This window comes from Dermacentor variabilis, unplaced genomic scaffold, assembly GCF_050947875.1.
Source record: "Dermacentor variabilis isolate Ectoservices unplaced genomic scaffold, ASM5094787v1 scaffold_12, whole genome shotgun sequence".
NCBI classification, from domain to species: domain Eukaryota; kingdom Metazoa; phylum Arthropoda; class Arachnida; order Ixodida; family Ixodidae; genus Dermacentor; species Dermacentor variabilis.
Window position 1 is genome coordinate 31969165 of NW_027460280.1, and position 21929 is coordinate 31991093.

General features: G+C 47.4%; 1 protein-coding gene and 1 non-coding gene across 3 annotated transcripts in view; both read left to right on the top strand.

Moving 5' to 3' along the window:
• Positions 1 to 21929, top strand: part of Ae2 (anion exchange protein Ae2) — a 335868-nt gene that overhangs the window by 21014 nt on the left and 292925 nt on the right. The window lies entirely within an intron of this gene.
• TRNAT-CGU (transfer RNA threonine (anticodon CGU)) lies at positions 15045 to 15117 on the top strand. Its single transcript has one exon. It is a non-coding gene; the product is annotated as a tRNA-Thr (tRNA).

Consider the following 21929-nt stretch of genomic DNA (forward strand, 5'->3'; position numbering starts at 1 on the left):
CGACCTCCCGATATAAGCGAGGCAGTTGCGCCAAGCTACGCTCATGTTGAATTCCAATGGCGGAGTTGGAGCAGCCGACGGACTCCGCGAGCGAACACTCGACACTGGCGTAGAGCAACGCCTCCAAATCCGCGAGTGGAACACAACCTGCGCCGCCGGAGCAAGGCGGAAGCGGAACTTCTATCTCCGAGTTACCCAGGATGCCTCGCGTCTTGTCATTTCCTTCCGCTGTTTGCTCCCAGCACCACCGCACCAGTCACTTGTCTCTTCAGCGCCGTTCACCTGTTGTTGTTTCAAAAGTGCGGAATGGATATCTTGGCAAGCGTGCAGCAGCTTTTGCTTCCTCGCGAGTCGTGACCAATGGCGCCTCCCAGCAGACAAATGTGGTAAAGGAAATACGTCACGCAGAGTTCCGGTCCACTCCGCCGATTTTGGCGGAGCATCTTTTTCTGCTCCACGGAGTGACTCCCGCTCTGAATCCACTCCGACTCTCTCATTGGAACACCTTACTCCCGCCCTCACTCTGTCATTGGAACAAACTTGCTCCGAAACGAGCAGAAAAACTTGCTCCGACTCCGCCAATGGAATTCAACATCAGTTTGCAGCGGCTGGTGTGAAATGTTCCGCACGAGACGGATTGTCCGAGGCTCACAGACGGTTTAGCCGAAACAGCTGGAGAGCTGCGCAGGAAGTAACGTAATTCTCGGCAATCTTTTTTAAGTAGTCGGAACAAGTATTTTATATTTATTTCCCTTGTATTCCTTTAACAAACCGCTGATTGATATTGATAATTATGTGCGACCTTCGTCCCCAAGTCTCTTTAGTTGCTGATTGGCTTTTACTTTCGTCAGGTGTTATTCTTTCTATTGCGATAGCAACTATATGGAGACTCCAGGCGCCTTTCTACCGTCGGCGTCGCTGTAATGTTCCCTGTAAAGTCTAAGCATAGAGAAAGACATTCAACAAGAGTGGACACTCACATAGAGTCCAGCGGCCGAATTGACTGTGGCGCACCAAGTGGATGGATTAACTTCTTCCGGTTTCGGTTTTGGGCGGGCGCGTTTTGAACGCTAGCTGGCAGGCGCGCTACGCCGGCGGCACTACTCGGCACCTTTTTTTTATTTTTTCATTTTTGCTTCCGCTGCTTAATCGCGCGCGGTCTTAGTGCGGAATCGTTTAATTAAAATGACTGCGAACGATCTTTACAAGCCTCCATCGAATCTGTGCCACGTGTAATTTCATAAAGTAGACGCAAAACGCCTTGTACATGAGGAAATGTTTATTTCGCTCCATATAAATCCTCGTTCTGGCCTTTCTGTGCGTTTATACAACGTTAATTAGGGCACCAGGTAAGCAGCAGTATTTCCCGTACGAAGCTTCACCGGACGGCATCAGCTGAAAAAAGTAAATTACAAGCATGTGTCATTTTGCTATTTAGTCATTATAGAAATACTGCGTGTAGAGAGGAAACGTGCGAAAGTCGTCAATTGGCGAAATTACAAACAAACAATTCGCTTTTGCATACATGCCGTCGAAAATACCCGACTCATTCCAAACCGTGCTGTAAATTATGAAGAAAACGGCGGATTTCCAAGCATTCCCCGATTCCCGGGCAATATTTCCTGCACTTCAAGAGAACAAATGCGCTGGCGACTGCGCGTTTCCAAAACAACTTGGCCTCAGCCGACACGAGAGTACGCTACATACACAGAGGTGGTTGCAACACAGGCTCTCAGCAACACCATGCTAGACGCTCGCAGAATGCCTTCTGCTCGCACTCAAGAGAAATGCGTGGGTGCAAAGCTTATTTTCAGTCGCTCAGAAGACATAATTTTCGAGTTCTTGGTTTTTGAGCTCCTCGGCAGTATCTCTTGTGCGTTCTGCCGGCGGAAGCAACACACTCCAGTGTTATCACTCTTGGCAATCGCTCGTCGCGTCTTCAACAAGCGTGAGTACCGAAAGAAGGTGTATGTTGCGGGGCCATTCAAAGCGTCACAAACTTGTCTCACTAAGATTCAGTACACTCTAAACTCACCACGACCGGCTTGCTTTTTTCCTGTGTCACAACCCCAGGTTGCGGCGAGCGTGCCTCTAACGTATCCGAAAAAGTAACGAATTACAATAATTTTTGGGGTCAGAGAATGCGCCATGAACTTGTCCCAGTAATATCGCAACACGCCAAACTGCGGCATAACGCCGGGCGTGGCCACTAGTAGAACCCTAGGAACCCTAGTAGAACACTGGGAGTGTTAGCCAGCGCCACCACCCACAAACCTTGGCGGCGGATGTGGAACATCCTTTCTGCCGCAGGCGCCACGAGAACGTGACCTTTTTGGGTGAAGACAACCGGCCAATAAACCCACATATCGTTTCTTTATGTCATTTATTGGGCACAAGTAATTTCCCCTATGTTGTCCTTGGTGTTAGTGTTTGTTGGCTTCTTATGATAAATCAGCCGGTTGACACGTTGCTTTTTCACATTCCTCCACCGACGTTAAATGTCACACCTTTCTTTTCAATTCTACACCCTCTCCGCTGCAGTGGAGCCGTATACGGTATTTCGACAGTTCCTTTTTGGGTTCCCGGCCGGGTTCTGAGTGGGCGGTTGTGCCGATGCTTGAGCGCTCGTTAATGAATCCCCTCAGAGTTAACGTAGTGGAGCCTGCCACTGCGGCATCTCTTGCAGCTTGACTACGTAAAAAAAGAACGTTGTCAGTTCGTCGCTAAAGCCGCTCGGCCGAGCACGCGAATCGGATTTCACTTAACCACTGCGTGGGCGTGTTGCGGTTTTTAGTCTCCCCATCATCGCTGATTTATTTATTTATTTATTTATTTATTTATTTATTTATTTATTTATTAGTATTACCCTCAGGGCCAGATGCATTACAGAGGGGCGTGGAACATGCGGGAAGAAAGACACGATACAGGCTTTGTTCTGTTAATTCAATGTTAGCTGAAAACATGAGGTAAAAGCGGGAAACAACAAAAATGCAAGCAATTGACAGATAACAAATATAATTACATACTTGGTGAGTTACATTGCAATACACTTGTGTTTAAAACATCATGAAACTAGGAATAGTGAGCACTGGACGTGACTGATCCCGGAAGGTGGTTCCAGTCCTGTGAGGTGTGGGGTACAAATGATTGATAACATGTTTGCGTTAAGCACGACATTATTCCCACCTTTTGTGCATGATCGAAACGAGGGGAAATGTATGATGGAGGAAGAACAAGGTCATTGTGCAGGGCGGGACTGTAGTATATTTTGTGGAAGAGACATAGGCGAGACAACTTGCGGCGACAGGCGAGTGACGCAAGCTGTAGAGATTCTTTCATTAAAGTGATACTGGCAGTACGACTGTATAGTTACTTGGAATAAAATGGACAGAGCTATTTTGGACAAGCTCGAGGGCAGAGGTTAATATAGCAGTGCTGGGGTCCCAGATGGAGGAGGCATATTCGAATTTACTTCGGATTAAAGATTTGTAAAGGAAGAGTTAAAAAAAACAGGAATAGATGAAAAATTACACCGGAGGTAACCTAACGATCGGTTTGCATTGCTAGTTATTTTGCTAATATGAAGAGACCAAGTAAGAGAGGAAGTTATGTGGACACCGAGGTAGCAATATCATGTTACGGATTCGAGAGCGGAATTCTCGAGCAAATAGGAAGAGGGGCAAGAAGTTGTACGGGAGATCGACACGTAATACCTTACATTTCGTTGTGTTGAGTTCCATCAGCCAGACTTTACACCAGTTAGATATACAGTTGATATCGTTTTGAAGGATCGTAACGTCATTTTGGTCAATAACTTCTCCGAAGACTACGCAATCATCGACGAATAAGTGAATGTTAGAGGTCACGCATTGCGCCAAGTCATGAATATAAATGAGAAACAGGAGGTTGGCTTCCTCCTTTCTTTTTCTTAACATTTGCCGGCACTTGACGTTACTGTGAATAGAAGCATCCCCTTCCCGGTGCAGAAACGGGGAGGGGTGGCTTCCAACTTCTTGCACCGGTCCGCAAGGCCGGGGTCGTCGCGCAAGCGAGTCTGCTGCAGATAATAGCCATTCCTTATTGCAGTCACCTGGCGATTAGATTGCAGGCGACCGCCGCCCTCGGAAACTCCGTGCGAGCGCGCACCGTGCGTTCGGGAGGAGAGCTCAGACGGGGCGGCCATTCTGCCTGCACAGTCGAGATTGCGCAAGCGCCGCACGTCCGCGATGCCTCTCCCGCTTTATGAAAGGAAAAAGATGCCACCCACCCGAATGTAGCACTAAGCTAGAAAGAAAACCCGCACAGGTTTCTCAGGAACAAAGCCTCGTAGTTGAATAAAATTTGTCCTGGTTCGTGATTCAACTACGAGGCTTTAATTCTGAGAAACCCTTATGGGTTGCCTTTGTAGCTTCGTGCTGCGTACGGGTGGATGTCAATTTTTCCTTTCGTGAACGTTCCTCCATCTTGCGGAATTCCGCGGAACTAGTTTGCCATACTCTGCCGCTCTCCACGCTCAAGTACGTGGCACACTCTAGACACGCTATCTCTACGGGGCTAGGCGGGCACGAGAGGAGACTGAACCTCGCTGCGCTGCATCTCCAAATCGACCTGCCAGTCTGAAAACGCATTTCAAAGCGCAGCTCGTAGGCGCCCGTTCCTGCGGCGAGCGTCGGCGTTCCCGGCGTAGCACTGCGAAAGATGAAAGCGAACGCGGCGCTCAGCGGGGGATGAAAAAAGCGGCGAGGCGCGAGGAGGAAAGCGCGAGAAGAAAAGACGCAGTACGGCGACGGTGGCTACGAGGTGGCGCCAGAGTAGCGTGCGTCGTCTGGGAAGTTTGTCGGCGGCGGCTTCTCCGAGTCGCACCCACGCGTCACCCACGCGCTGGCCCCACGCGCTACATGGGTCTCGCGATCTCCAGATTAGCGAGACAGTGGCGCCACACTTTACTCCGTTTGCAACGTGCCTCAGGAGACCGATTGTTCACGCCAGCCAATATATCGCGAAATGAAAACACGCATACAGCTGCGCTCAAATTTCGTATTAGGGAGTTGTGCCTTGTCCTGTGTTCCTTCCTGTGTGCCGTCACTATTGGCGCTTCATCTATTGAAAGGGAGTGTCGTAATCGTCGGTGAATTTTTTCTGTCTGTTATTCGACCTGGATTCAGTTTATTTCTTTTTTTTTCTTTGCCATACTTGATAATATTGTCGCGAACCGAGTGGTCGCAGCGCAGCGCCAGAACCAGAGGACCAGCTTAGCAAGAACGGACTAGCGTGTGCCGCGAGCACGCGCCGCCCAATTTTCATCGTCTTCTTGCATTGCCGACCGAGAGCGCCGACCTTTAGCGTCCGCCCGTAGGTGGGCGCTACAATATATTGCATGACATAGGATGGCGGTACACTTACTGTACTGATTTACAGAGTGCGTTAAGAAAAATTATCACATGTCGCATTGAAGCAGTAATTGACTGCCGCACGCGTAATGCCCATGCGAGGCCAGAGGTTTGATTCCTGGCCGATCAGTCGGTAAATAAATAAATAAATCAAACTTAATCTATTTATTATTAGTATGTTTACATGTGACGATATCAGTTTTCTTTATTTTCTATGTGTCATAGGACCTATGACACTGATAACTGCTAAAAAATACTGCCAGATTTATCGTTATTTTCAACACGCGGGTTTTTGGATATATGTCTATCTCGCTAATGTCACGTTTTGGTAACCACGACTGCTGAATTTGTTGGACCATCTCACAGGAAAGCGAATCGCGCCCGTTTTGCCTTCGCAAGTAAGAAATGTATATCCCTCTAAACGCAGTAAAAACGACCTATAACGACCGCATTATGGGACGTTCTGTCGGATACTGAATTGTGTAATTTTGTGCCTGCACACTTCCTTTTCATGACGCCATTGCTCGAGAGTTCGTGCTAACCTTGACTCGGTTGCGAAATTTTTCACGAGTTCTGTCGTGCGACCAGTTATGTGGCCGTAGGGGGCACTTACATTCGGCTTGGTGAATACGCTCTGAAAGTTCGTTTCGCGCAAGTGGGGTGTGCCCACTTTCTGCGCGGTACATTTGTAAACCTCTTCCTATTGCGTAAGTACCAGTTTTCCTGTTGTCTCTCGTTGCTGAGTGTGCTGTTACGTTCCTAGACGTAGGAGAGATAGAGAGAGAAGAATAAAAGGCAGAGAAATTCCTCCAGATCACAGCCACTGTAAAAGATTGTGTGTTTGTGCGACGAGACACACAATGTTTGTATATTTGTTTGTGCGATTCGAGACAAAACGATAATTTCTGCTGACCAAGCTTCATATATACGTGTATCAGCTGCGATCGTCAGAATTCTCGCGATAATCGACATTACGATTATTGATGACAACTATTTAATATTGTCGTTAACCGGACGTGTAAGTTGCAGAATTGAATTATAACGGTGCTCAAAGTGTCACCTTCTGCTGGAAACTTGGAGCGTAGCATTTGCCTCTCATTCTATATCTACCCAAATTCCCCAATGTCGAGTAGCAGGTCAGAACCTTCAGTTCGAGCCGACGTATCAGCTTTTTTTTTTTGTCATAAAAAACTCGGCGCCCTTCCACTCTGTGAAGAAGGATGGTAATAGAAGGATAAGAGAAGGATAATACGTGTTTCTCTCTCGCGCGCGCGTGTACATCAGTTGCGAGAAAAAATTCCGCCTCCATTCCACCTCGCGAAAGTGGATGTGCAGCACCGTTGTCAGATGGGAAGAGGACTTGGCAGCCGGAGGCGCCGCGTCCCAGAGCTTTCATGTACTCATCAAGTGCATGTGCAGCGAAGCTGTTGAACTTGCCGACCTAGTACGCCACGCGCGCACACGTGTGCGGAAGTGCAGCGTGCATCCTCATTCTTCTAGGCCCTCCGCCAAGCGCAAGTGCATTATTGGACTAAATAAACGTTCAAAAGTAAATTGTGTCAGAAAAAAGGCGTAATGGGCGATTTAAACACAAGCTGCAGACATGATAGCATCGGGTTGTAATTCTAATATACGAGAAAATAATTATGTTACGCGGAAACTCAAACACAAAGCCTTCCAGCTGCCATTTTTTTTTTTTATGTAAGCATCGTGCACGCGAACACGAAAAATTCCGACCAACTAGAAGCTACCAGCTTCGCTGTAAACGGACTTAAAATGTGCTCCAATTGGGGTTTCTTGCGCTGTTTCAGTTAATAGTTCTCCATACTTCTTTATTACACTGCGTGGAAATAGCGCAGTTGTATTTCGATGCTGGTTTTCAGTACTAATTTCTCAAAACAGCCGCAACGTCGTTTCTCGCAAAATGTTAGGTTTTGAATACTGACCGACTTGAATTCAGATATTGGAACGTATACCCTAATGTCATCAATTAACATGATAATTAGTGAATTTTTATGATATCATATTGTGTAGAACATTATCGCGCAAATTCTGATGTTCGCCGCTGCCATGAAGTTTGGTCAGCAAAAAATATTTTCTCTTGAATTCGCTACAACCAGAGCCAGTCGTCGCAGAACGACGCGGTATACGAAATTGCATGGACGGCCGTGCGCAGGAAACACTGCGCACTACGTTACGTCGTCGCATCTCTTGCGTCTACTTTGTTATGCAACGTCCGTTGACCCCTCTTGAGAAATGAGCAAGAAAAAATCACCGACGATTCCCAGGTAGCACAAAAGAGATACGTAACGTTTTCGTAGCGTTTATCCAAGACGATAAAAACGGGTTAAAGAAGACACGAATGAGAGAACTTCGGCGGGAAAACGTCGGATATCTCTGCTAATGTCCGCCTTAATTACTTTCTTGAGACGATCTAGAACAGGTCTGCAAGACGTATTCGAAAAGCTGGTCTAGAAATAGGATTGGGAAAGACACAAGTAATCCCTTTGCCAAAACTATTCGTAACCAATTTCTAAACGTTTTTAGGACGTTATCAAAAAGCTGGTCTAGAAGTGGTCTTGGAAGGTTTACGATCATCTGAAGCTAATTTTCGCGGGTGACGGGCGCGATCAGACATCGTTGTTCAAAACACGCGTTTAGTTTCGCCTCACGCGACTGGCCTATGCCGCGCAGACGTCGTCAGCCGCACCCGTTGGCACGGCCTAGGCCAATCGCGTGAGGTGAAACTGATCGGGCGTTTCGAACAACGATCTCGAATCGCGCCCCAGATGAGTAGAAGCGTCGCTGTTGACTGTAAGAGCCATGGCGCAGTGCCATGCACTGTTCCCCGCATGACCGGCGCATCCTCTACCAAGTCGCACGAAAATGAGCCTGTTAGGAATAATAAATCCTTAATACCGCCTTTAGTAAGCTACCATGCTTACAACCACAATGGGAATGACATCCTGCAAAGAACAATTGGCCACGTCTTGGCAGGTGGCCAGACCAAGCCCTTCATGCCAAGAGTGCATGAAATGAGAACATTGTGACAAAGCAAGAACACTTTATTAAAATGTAATGCTTATGCAAGGTTCGAACAAACTGTGTGAGAAATGCAAATAGAAATAAAAGTACATCAACAATGGCAAAAGTCGCAGAAAGGATTCGTAATCAACTCGAAAGTGAACATTCACTAGCACATAAACAAAATTCCAAGTACACATACAAAAATGAACAGAAAAACCTGGAGTGTACTAAAGTGTCTAATTTATCATAGTAAAGTGCGCGTGCTATTAGATGGACTAGAGTTATGCAGAAGTGACATCGGAGCGAATGGAAGAAGTAGACTGAAAAATGCAAGAGTATGAATTGGATGGTAACTGCCTCCAAGCAATCTTACCAATCATCTAGAAGCTTGAAAAGAGCACAAAAAGAAATACCACCGCATACCATCATAAAACAATCCTGTGACAGAAATAAAAAAAATGGGAACAATGCAAAATTGGAAATATTGCCTTTAGGATATATCAAAGAAGGTAATGGCGAGAAAAAAATAACCATACAACAAAAAAGCAATAAAGTGAAATTAGTACAGAATACTTAAACGGGGGATTCAGTGTAACAAGTGAACACTACTGTAGTACAGCGAACGATGAGACAGTAATGCTGCATCTTGCCACTCCAGAACGTGAGAAATGAATATGCAAGCCTCATATTAGAAACTTACATAAACATGGAAATAAACTGGAATGCACTGGAAGCTGCATTTGTGTAACAAAGGAAGCAATGGTCATAATAAATAGTAAGTGTTTTATCTAAAAAGCCCTTTACAAGAGGCAAAGTTGTACCTCTCTGGCAAAAATAAAGTTGCAACGAATAATTTGCAAACCAGCAAATACATTAATTAGCACACTGACATGTCACACTTTGCGCACATCTCCAGTCTCCTAAAGTAAAAAAAAGCACTCTGAATGAGAAAAACGTTTAAAACATGTAGCCCAGAGCAAATTCTTTGCCAGTTCACTCACACTTTCACATACAAAAACATTTGCCACAAAGTCCAGGCACAGTTCCACTGATGTTTACCAATTCACCCCCACTTTCACGTCCAAAAATATTTGGCACACAGTCCAGGCAGAGCTTCATAGATAAACAGCTTGAGAGCACCCTACTGATTATTGTGCAGTCCCGCTGCTGGAAATAGAACTGCCGCACATGCTGGTAGTGGTTTCAATCTAGACACACTTGCTGCCCTGGACAGGTATGTTCAGATATCTGCACTGGTGCTCTATTTTGTCGAAGTAGACACATTGATGCACTACGCTGGTAATTGAAATGTTTTGAATGCACAAGTATTGGCTTCACCAGAAAGACTTGCCCACATACCACCACTGGCATATATATGCACTTGCTCTTCACTCAGTAGCATTGAACTTAAAGTGTTCCCTATGTGGGAGCCATGTGTAAAACCGGTGTCACACGAACACTCTCGATCGCGATCAAGCCCGATCCGGATCGAAATTATCGATGCGACTGGCTCACTCTCGTAGCTTGCGCAGAGGAGCCATCACGACCGAGAAATTCGATTTGTAACGGACTGGATAGCGGCTAAAAGAGCCCCGTGTGAAACCGGTACCAAATAATGCACAGACGTACGCTAGGAAAATGTGTTGCACAAGGACAAAGAACTGCGACATGCCCTGTTGTGCGAAGCGCGCGAACAGAACACATGTATATATATATTAAAAAAAACTGCGAGAGCGCTTCCCGAACTCCATGCGCACACATGGCACCCGCACGAACTCGGCAGGCCGCCGTAAAGCGCGAAGGGCGCACAGCGTACATTCCGACACATGTCCCAAACTGCAAACAATCGTACTACCTAAAGCATACAAGTTATTTTATACCAAGGGCATACTCGACTCACGTATGCAGTATGCACAAGCGAGTTATGCAGCGTACATGCTGTATCCATTCGCCAAATAGTAAAATTGATAACAAGCACAAAGCTACAAGGGACTCAATACATTACTACCATTTGAGGCGTCAAATAAAATCGAATTTGGCCGTTTCATATATTGGACACAATATATGGACACATGTGGTACACGGTAATACCATGAAATACCCATCACGTGGGTAAAGGGGGCGAAAACACAATCGAGAACCTGAAGCGCAAACGATAAAAGCACGGTATGGTGCACGCAAAATTCTGTCAGTGCGCTGTAGCGCGAGGGAAGAAAATAGGGTGAGCACTTGACCTCACCTTTTGGGATACCGCACTAGTAGTGAATCATTAAAAAAAAGCCTGTTTGAACCAGTTCCCTTGTCTGCAACACTCTTGCTAAACGGGAGACTAAAATACCACGATGATGGCTCTATTGCGGAGATCGGCAAGGTGCGCACAGACAGAAATTTTGCCGCCTTTCTTTGCATTCTGCAAAATGCTTTCTTGTTAGGATCACGCATAGCGGCCGACCCCGACGCTAGGGACACACAGGCACGATTTCGTCCCTCTAACTTTCGTCCTTATACTGCCCTTAACGCCTTAATTACAGCGTCAGTGAAAAGGCGCCTCACATAACATGAGAGTGAACTTGAAGAGCTGATTAGTGCCCTGCACTCCGCGCCCTCCAATTGAAAACACTACTGATTTCCAAATTAAACTACACAAACAGATCGCACAACCCAAACTAATCACAGAACGTCGTTTTCTTGACGGCAAAACCCTGCGACACTTACATGACAAAGGGCAGCGGCAGCACATTCAGAACAGCCGCTATCATACTACAGCGCAATGCAAGTGCGATAACGTTATTATGCCCGGCTCAAACAGATCGCACAACCCAAACTAATCACAGAATGTCGTTTTCTTGACAGCAAAGCACTGCAACACTTACATGACAAAGGGCAGCGGCAGCACATTCAGAAAAGTCGCAAACAGACCATAGTGCCATGCGAGTGCGATAACGTAACTATGCCCGGCTTCACGAATAACGTGGCCGCCTTGATCAAATAACAATTGAAAACACTACCGATTTCCAAATTAAAACCACACAAACATATCGCACAACCCAAACTGATCACAGAATATCGTTTTCTTGACAGCAAAACACTGCAACACTTACATAGCAAAGGGCAGCGGCAGCACGTTCAGAACAGCCGCAAACACACCACAGCGCAATGCGAGTGCGGTGACGTGACGACGCCATGACGACGCGACTATGCCCCGGCTCGCCCGGCTGCCCGGCATCACGAATCACGTGGCCACCTTGGTCACATGATTTGACGACGGTATCGCCACCTTGCGCAAGGTTGGATCGCTTTGATGGGTTGTTGAATATTGTAGAAGCCGCTAAAGAGGCTGACGCGCCGTGGCGTGGCGGTGGCGTTTTGAGTCGTTTGCAAAACGTATTCACCCCTCGTTTTTAAGCTGTCTGGCTTCCAACGTTATCAAAACGTATTCACCCCTCGTTTTTAAGCTATCTTGTTTGGAACGTCTTTGATGCGTCGATTTTGGTCAAAAATCCGTTTCAGACGTTGAATCCCTTAATGCGACGTTTTCAAGACTTTGTGTGCTACCTGGGTTACGATGCTCTCTAATGCGAAATTGGAGCGCAGCTCTTCAAGTGTTTTGGATTTCACCGGTTGCGTCGCTCATTGTTCATAAAGTGCGAACACGGGAACGCTTGCCTCCCGCCGAGCGCATTCTCATGCTCATTCTCTAGCGGCGGCGGTGCGGGCAAAGTAGCGCACGCGATGTGGGTCCGAGGCACATGCCAGCGCTTTGTTTCCAGATATGGTATCGGTGGACGCGCCCAGGTTGCCCAGGTCGCTCGCCGCATGCCTTAGTAATGACGTGATCGGCGCACTACGGCTCACGCTACTATGGCGCCATCTCGTAGTGTCGTGCGGCACTCTGCTTTCCTCGTCACCCCTTCGCCATACTCTCCGCCTCATGCTTTCGCTGTACTCTCCTCGTGCTCCTCGCTCTCTCTTCGCTATCGCCGTCTTTCGTCCCCCGCTTCGCTCTTTCATCCTTCGATGTGCTCGTTCGCTCTGTTACGCCGATGCTTAACGCAGGAACGGGCGCTTAAGAGCTGCACTTTAAAATACGGCTGGTTTGACGCGTTGCGTGCTCTCGCCTGACTTGGTCGGGCATTCGTTGTCAATAGCCCCGCCCGCGAGCAAAAGAAAAGGCGCTCCACGCGAAGCTTAGCGGACTGGCGCTTGACGGCACGCTTGACGGAGACCCACGCAAAGCAACGACGAGGAAGAGTGAACTCTTGTCCCGCTAAATTCGCGCAGCGTCGTGGCCTCCAGCCGAGGCAAGTCGAACGCAAAAGCGTCTGCGTCCTGTGCTCTGCTGCCGATATCGGCGATGTGCCGCGTGAGGTTTGTTTGTCTTCGAACATGGAAAGGTAATTACTTGGCTGGTGCGCGGTTGAGCAGCGCCGGCTTTGTCTGAATAGTTTTTCGTACCATGTAGCAAGCGCCTCGTAGTTTTCGCAACACTGCGCGCTTGCACAGAATATTTCGGCGTCGGGGAGAGGATGTTCCCGCGTGGCGTCTGGCGCTCGCCTGCCTCGTCGCTGCTGCCCGTGTTTCCGAGTGCCAGACAGGCAGCTGCAAAACGGCGTTTTTGACATTGTTCATGAATTCCGCGCGCCGGCGCTCTGCCGGGATCCAGTGGCGAGCGCGCGCGGCCCTTGGCGCTCGACTGAGGCCGTCGCGCATGCGAATCAGGCGCCGATGGAATCCCGGGCTGTGCCTCGCCGGCTCTGGCGACCGGTTTGCACAGGCGTCGCCAGTCTTCTCGTTTCCTGTTTTGCATGTGTCTGCGTTTACCGAACTGCAGCAGCCTTCCCCGCGGGTGGGCTCTTTATTTTCTTTAGCTGCCCTTTCTACTGCGCGTTTCATAAACCTGGATAGGTTTAGGATGCTCCTTTTGGTCTGTTCAAAAGCAGACACTATGCGATTTTCACAGCAAAGACCCCTGTTGACTTCAGAGCTCTAGAGTGCCGTAATATTGCTCTATTTAATCTACTGCCCGCAGACGTGCATTTGGGGCGACTCTTCTTTTGTGTGTGTGTGTGTGTGTTCAATTGCAGAGGTGTTATATGTGTTTTATGCCGTCTGGGATACGTTTCAAGTGTGCCTGAGTGCTTCTTTTTGTAGGTTTCTTATTCAATGAATGTTTTTGTGGACGACATAAGTACCCACCCCTGCCTTGGCCGCTAATGGGCTGCCGGCAGTATTTGATAAACACATAAATAAAAGTGAATGTGTTTCAATAGTCGTTTTATATGGTAAATCGTGTTCAGTATCTTTCACACCACAAAGTGTGTTTAGCAACGGCCCAGTAATTCATATCGGTGCATGAGAGGTAATCTTTTCTTGGTAACACGCATTACTCGCGCCGAGGGACGTGAAATTGTTATCATAACTAATGACATAATATTTACTTATTGCATGCTAAATTAATTAACGGTACACGTTGCAGTTGCAGCATTGAAACCGCTTTGTGCTTCGGACTCCTCCACGTAGTAGGAATATTGAGACGGCAGCACCATTTCGGAGGTATCTATCCCAAAATGCGGGGTACTCTGACATACGAGGTGTCCCACGTAACTTTAGCCAGAGTTTAAAAATATGCTACTGCTACGTACCTGGACGGAATCAAGGTAATGTCGTTTGCAATCGCTTGGAGATGCTCAGATTATTCTTTGCATTCCGCCTAATTACATAATTAGTCTTAATTAATAAGTGAACTTCTCCAATATTATAATTCGATGAAACGTGTCAATGAGAAAATTGTAGAGCAACATGAAAAACTCGCGGTACAGTTTTTTGTTGCTCAACACGTGCTAAATACGTTTTTTTCCGAGCGTGAAAGAAGCTCGCATATGCACGCAAAGTTGCCGCATGACTGGCCGCTCGAGGAACTCTGGGTGTATTCGAGGGCTTCTTTCGCGCTCGGAAAAACGCTTTTATGCAGCACGTATTGAGCAACAGAAAGCTGTATCGGGAGTTTTTCATGTTGCTATACAATTTTCTTATTGAGACTTTTCATCTAATTATAATATTGGAGAAGTTCATTGATCAATTCAGACTAATTATGTAGTTAGGCGGAATGCAAAGAATAATCTGAGCATCTCCAAGCGACGGCAAACAACATTGCCGTGGTTCTGTCCTGTTACGTGGCATTTGCTCATTTTTAAGGTTTGGCTAAAGTTACGTGGGACACCCTGTGTGTGTGTGTGTGTGTGTGTGTGTGTGTGTGTGTGTGTGTGTGTGTGTGTGTGTGTGTGTGTGTGTGTGTGTGTGTGTGTGTGTGTGTGTGTGTGTGTGTGTGTGTGTGTGTGTGTGTGTGTGTGTGTGTGTGTGTGTGTGTGTGTGTGTGTGTGTGTATATATATATATATATATATAGATATATATAAATAAATTCGGCAACATTGATGCCTTCAGGTAGCATGTGGGGGTTTACTGACCAGTCGCCTTCACCGAAAGATCACGTACTCGTGACGTCTGCGGTAGAATGTTCCACATCCGCCGCCAAGGTGTGTGAGTGGTGTGGAGCTGGCTAACTTTCCCAAGGTTAGTTCTATAATAGTACAACATAAATACCCAAGAAAATGGATGGGAACACGGCGTCGCGGTAGCTCAATTGGTTAGAGCATCGCACCCGTAATGCGAAGACGTGGGATCGTTCCCCACCTGCGGCAAGTTGTTTTTTCATCTACTTTCATTGCCATTAATTTACCATTTCATTAATTCAATTATTAAGTGCAAGTAATTCCTTCTATGTTGTACTTGCTGTCCTTGTTTTCCGTTTGTTGGCTTCTTATGATATGAATAACATATATATATATATATATATATATATATATATATATATATATATATATATATATGTTATTCATATCATAAGAAGCCAACAAACGGAAAACAAGGACAGCAAGTACAACATAGGAGGAATTACTTGCACTTAATAATTGAATTAATGAAATGGTAAATTAATTGGCAAACAAGGAACCACATAAAATGGACTCGCGCAGGAAAGAAGCGCAGAAAGAACACTGCCAAGAACAAGTAAACAAGCGAAAGTGTGAAATAAAGATTTCTAGTAGTTTTTTTTTAATTAGCTCTGGAAGAAATACAGAGATATATATTTGCGGAACCGTCACAGTTCTTTTGGATCCCTCGTTTATTGCTCAACCAAGTGCCAAAACCGACTCGTATTGTTAGTTGGGAAGTTGCGTAACGATGCGTGGCTGCCAGTCCCGTACAACCGCGTAGAGCGCTGGACGCTGCGGTTCTATACGTACTGCGCCCACCGCGGAAGGTTAGAAAAAGATCCACATAAGCATAGCAGAGAAGTGGCTGCGTCAGGCGGTTAGACTGATAACGGTAGAAGCGTCATTCAAGACACACGGAATCTTTCTCCACTTCCGGCGGCGTTTTCTCTGCTTCCTTCTTAAGTAAAAAGGTGTTGATCTATAAATAGTTTCACAAGCAACGTTTAAATTTGTTAATTTGCGCATTTCCTTCCTGTATGGCTATTGCCTCGGCTAGAGTAGATCGCTTAATTTCTCAGCTCCTTGCGACTCTTCTTTCCAGTTGCCAATTTTGCATGAAAAGGGGTGTAAAATTAGGGAAAAACAAGACGAGATAACGGGTGACATTCATATTGCTTATGGGTTTAACTGCTATTGCAGGGTTTGATCATGGACGCTGTTTCGCGTGATATTATTTTCCAACTTATCTAACCTATATCACGGGTTCCGATGATCTGGTTCCGATGATTTCCTCGCGAGCCGTCACGCGAGGAAATAATGAATCAAAAGGAAAAGTTAAACATAAATGGTATTGTCTGCGGCCGCAACTCGTTCCACGAGCATACGGACCAGCTGACTACGAATTGAATCCCTTTCCTGGTCCCTGGATCAGTCTAAACAAAGAAGGTTGAACTAACGAAGCAGCAGCGATGCGCGTGACCGTTGCAATAGATGCTGACAACTGAACGCATGTCGAGTTAATCGCGTGGGCACCGAATCGATGAAAAAAACTGGCCTTCACACCCCAGGAGATGCCGATAACTACCGCCATCCAAAAGGAGTGAAAAAAGCAGCAAAATGTTGACCGCCGAGTAGCTGTCAGGTCTCGAGATTGATTTGGCGGCTTTAGGAATGTGTGTGAGGAGTGGTGGCGTGGGTAGGGGGGCGGGGGTTATGCCGCTTAGTTTGTACGTGCTTAGTAGGCTTGGTACGTGCTTAGCAGGCACGTACCACGCCCCCCCCCCCCCCCCCCCCCCGCCTAGTACGTGCCTGATATATATAACGCGAGCGTATGTGTATAGTAACGCTCTCGGAAGACAGTGGTAACGTTGGCTACGATCTGCGCGCTCCATTCCTGCATTTGTAGCCCAAAGGAAACGCCCGTGCTCTAGCTCGTGCTATACAACATGACGCGCGCGCCTGTCATCTGAAATAGCCAATTGGTTTTGGCACGACATATGTGTGCGCGCAAGTGTGGCCCTATGGTACGAGCATCGTGCTGTTGAGCCGGGGCCTCGTGATCCAAGCCACGGGCAAATTTCTTTTTCCTGAAGAGGCCGGAGACGGTGCGAGACAGGAACCCGCGGTCGAGCAGCGCCGAAACTTCGCGTGCCAACAGCAGCGCCGTAGCACACGGCCGAGCGAGCAGAGGAAACACTTCTCAATCACGCATGTTGCCGGCTTCGCGTCAGCAAATTCGCCGTTCATCTCGAGGCACGTGTGCCAGCTTCCGACCTGCCTGGTAGAACGACGTGGTAGAACGTAGGAGCGCATGCGCGCTTCTCGCAGTGTTCGTAGCCATGGACAGAGCTTGACTGGACGCATCGGGTTAAAGCAAACGTCGATACACGCGCGAGTCTGGTAAAGAATTCGTGCCATTTCCGTAGCCTCCCTGTACCGAACGGTGTGAGCATGTTTCAGTTGCGCACACAAACTGTCGTTGCGCCTCCTGGCCTGCGCCGGTTTCCCATACCTACCCATCGCAAGGTGTCTGGAAGAAGGCAAAGAATGCTTCGCATCGGAAGACATTGTAGCGTATGCGGTACAGCGCAAATTAATCGATGCGGCGAATTTTATAAAGTGAGCAAAAGAAAAACTCGCGACCCTCTCGGACGAGGGGAAAGCCGTTTGGGATCACACTTGCGTTGTTTCACGCGGATATTGCTCTTTTTTCCCCATGTGACACAGTAGAGTTTATTCACATAGAGGCGCAAGCAGTTCGTCCTCGGTCTTCGGCCATTGACCGGCGTTCTGGAGCGTGCGCCGCTGCCAGCTGCGGATCTGGACGTCCCGCCGCGCGTATGTACACCGCGTCACAGCTGGCCAGGGCGTGGCTCCTCGTCTGCCGGGCGATACTGCGGACAGCGCTCTGCCTTCCCCCGATGCGCGGCCCGCTGTCGAGTGCTTCTCGCCGATATGTTTCGCGCTGTGCTTTGCGCGTTCCGCGGCGGATCCGCACGTCGAGCGGCTCCGCGCTGACTCGGCGCACGTGTGGTCCGGCCGCGACCGATTAAAGAGCGCGCGTGCCGATTTCATTTTTGCGCAGACGTAGCTGGGCTTCCGATTATCGCGCGTGCGCAACATATGGTTCTGTAGCGTACGCGGTTTTTCTTTAGGTTTGTAATCTTCCTTCTTTAAACGTAGTATATTCGCAGTGCAGTTTACGGGAGCGGTAAAGAGGTCACACCTGGGTGGTGTCTGGCTATCCGAATAGGTGGCGTCGTGCGTCCACCAACCAGTTCTCTGCAGGTTCATTGCCGAAGAGGCCGGCCTACCGTATGTTGGTCGCTATAGTTCGCGACAACATTGAGCAGAGAATCGGCTGTTCTTGCAGCTAGGCTTAGTGGCATTCCTGTATGGCAATGCCGTAATTCCATATGTACACTACATTCGAAATTTGTTGAAAACTCAATTCCTCTTCCGTAGCCTCGCTATTTATTATTAAACCTTTACATACTCTCTGCAGTGCCCTCTTTGCTACTCAGAATGATTTTCCAGAGTCACAGGAAACTTTTTCTGTTAGCCGCGCGCACAATATGTATATGTCTTGTAAGCTGCACTTGCGCATTCAGGCACTGCCTCGTGCACTTCTGTTTGTTTAGTTTACGTCTATCCCCGTTGCTGCCGCACAGCTCTGTGTAAAAATGCTTTCGACACGGTGACAATGAGGCGTTGCGCCTACTGGCACTTGTACCTTAAAACATTCGATATGTGAAACGTGGAGGCATTTATGCGCAGTGGTCGAGGTCCGCAATAGCGTGCGGACGCGGCTCAGAGCGCAGATTCGCGAAAGCTTTCTCACACAAGCACAGCCTGTGACTCACGGCTGCTGCGATTGTTTCGCTCTTACGTCATCGCTGTTGCCACGAGTGGTGGAAACCCAAGAGTCCAGTCTATAGGTTTACGAGTGTTGCACTTTTCAAAGCCCCAGTTGACGATGGCTTCATTGTCTACTATGATTCAGCGTTTTCGGTTCTTTATTTTTTTCGAAAAGTCGGTGCAGTGTTATGGGTATTTATTCGCAATATAAATTTTCGTTTTTTTCCTGCCGCTAGATGTCTTACAAATAAGCTTGTTCTTTCTATTGTATTCAAGTGACATTTTAGTTTACCCGTGTTGTTCAATGACAGTAAGCATAGTAATTTGCCTCTTTTGCCGTTGATATATGCGGGACACAACTCTTTGATAATTAATTGTTTCTTCTTAGCAGTTGATATACACTGTGCCACATTTTAAAGGCACCACCTGATGACCTCCTCACTTCATTTATGCGTGAAATGTTAAAAAGCGGTTTGGGTGACGCTGTATTCACTAATTGAAGTCATGGCGTGTGTAGCGATCACAAAAATTGAGCTCATGTGGCGACGAGCATTGCCCCCAGTTCAGACCCCCGTCCTCCTGAATCCGCCGGTGGACATCAACTAATCGCGTGTTTGCTTTTGACTCGTGGTTCGCGCCGCCAGCGCCAGTGAATTCACCAGCCGCTTTCTCTCTTTCTGCGTTGTATAAATAAATTTGAGAACTAGGCTGGATTCGTGAACTTAAACAACGTGCGGACTATACAGCATACATGCTATACGCCTAAAATTGAAACTGGGTGTATTTTCTCTTCTTAAGCGTGGCTTGTCTCTTTATAAATTCAACGTCGATGGAAGAAATTGGTTCCAGCCTGAATTTACTTACTTTGCTGTTTCCCCGACAAATGCGGCTCTCTCCAAAGAAAGCGTGGAAAAAATTGCAACCGAGATGGAGAACAGGAATGAAGGTATTCTACCGAGCGTTTTCTCGAAGGTGCGTCCTTGTGTTGGCAGAAAAGGAATGTCGAGAACATTATGTATTTCTACCTGTGCGTGTCTTCATCTTCGCATCTTTCCGCCCTTGATATTGAAATTATGGTCAAAGGTGGAACTGTCTGCTAATAGCACTGATTTTATTACTAATTTTTATTCTCGGGAAAAGCGAATCCAACTCTGAACGCTTCCGAGGATCTGAAAGCTTGTTTGCGGAAACATTTAGAGTGGGTCAGCGATAGGGCAACGGCGGGAAAAAGACGGAAAACGAGAGAACTCGCCAGAAAGCGGCGGCCACGTGTGAGGAAGCATGGGGCGCAGAACGTGCATAGCGTGCCCCACCTTTGGTCGCCGTCGTGCGTTGCGAGCAGATAGTGAGGAATAGCAACGTAGGCTCGGCGAGGAAATTTCCATTTCCTGCAGAGTCCTGCGCAGCGTAAACAAGTGTATCGCTCCCGTATTGCAAGAGACAGAAATCGCTGCAGCTTCAACGAGTGCGCGCCTCGAGCGACCGGCACGCGCCTCGATCGCTGCGCGCGGCTCAAAATGCGCTGGCAGCGCGGGTCGCGCGGGCGAGCCCCGGGCTTCGGGGAGCGCACGTTGCGGCCTCGGTCACGTCGCCGCGAGTACGACGACCTGTCACGCCCGGCTGCGCGGTTCCCGCTTGTGGCTTCGCCGCAGAGGGCCGCCGAGGGAATCGCAACAACGTTTGTTTTCAGATAGGCCATCGGTTCACCGCGGGCAAGTGGCGCGCTCCACTTTTGTCGCAGCTGCACTTCCGCGAAGTGGACTGGCTTAAGGGCGGCCTGAGGTTGCGGGTTCGGTTCCTGGCCGTGCATTGCGACGGGGGCGGAATGCAAAAAAAAAAAAATCTCATTTTAAGACGTCTGACCCTGTCCGACCGTTAGTTAATTACCTTGTGGAGCATAAACTTAGACCAGTAATATCTGTCAAGGAAGGTTATTTCGTAATTATGCCAGATGACATGTTTTCAGAAAAAGCGATTTCAGCCATAGGAAAGAATTTACAGCCAGCAAAACACAAGCCCTCGGCAGTTAAGCAGCGTGCGGTTGACCTCCTGTCAAGACATAATCTTGATAGGGTTGTCTCTAATGTCAAGAAAGCAACATCCCTCACATTAGAACTGTTTTTCTCGGCGAAGACCCATAAGCAAGAAATTCCTTTTCGTACTATAGTGTCAGAGAAAGGGACGTGGCAGGTCTGTGTCGCGAGTTACCTACAGAACTGCTTAGCTTCACTAGTTTTTTCAGACCCCTTTTGCTTGCGTAATTCTCAGGCACTAGTTCAGTAATTGAGAGAGGAAAATCCTGGTGATTGTACAGCTTTTAGTATGGATATCGAAGACCTGTACTAATCCTTGCCGCATGACGAGTTGCTGAATTCCGTAAATGAGTGCATTAAAGAACAATTACAAAAGTCGGCTTTTATTGACAGATGCGGTGTTTCCACGGGAGCTTTTCTAGAAATTCTTTCAATGTACTTAAAGTCGACGCTGATTGGATGGAGAGATGGCGTGTCTCTGCAGAAATCAGGCATTTGTATTGGCTCAAAAGCTGCCGCTATTCTTAGTGATATTTACCTGAGGAAGGTTGACAGCTGCTTAGAGAAAGCCTTAGGTGATTGCGTTATCAAGATATTTCGTTACGTTGATGATTACTTGATTTTCTACAATAGAGAAGAATTCGATTCCGCTGCTACCTTAGTAAGTGAGCAATTCAAACTTATGGAGGAGGATTAAAGTTTACCAAGGAATTTCCTCAGCGACGCGTAATTCAGTTTCTAGGCGTCTTCTTTGTCTTCGAACAAAATCACGTTTGTTGGCAGTACTCCCCAAGATCTTCGAAGCCGTTGTTAAACTTTCAATCCAAGCATTCCAAAGTAGTACAAAAATGGAATTGTCATGTCGTGCCTTAAGTCCTCTCTCACTAGATCCTGCATGCACAAAATGAGCGCCAGTTTTAATGCGCAGGTCCGGCGCCTATTAGAAGAAGGTTATCCTAGCGTAACAGTGGCCACTGTGGCTGAACGCCTAAAGAAGTCGGTTTCGAGGGGGACGGACGTACTTACAGAAAGCAGTAATAACAACAAAAAAAAGAGTAGTGGCTATTCCGTACATTCATTCAGTATCTCACAGGCTTTAAAAAGTTGCAAGTAGATATGATGTTAATG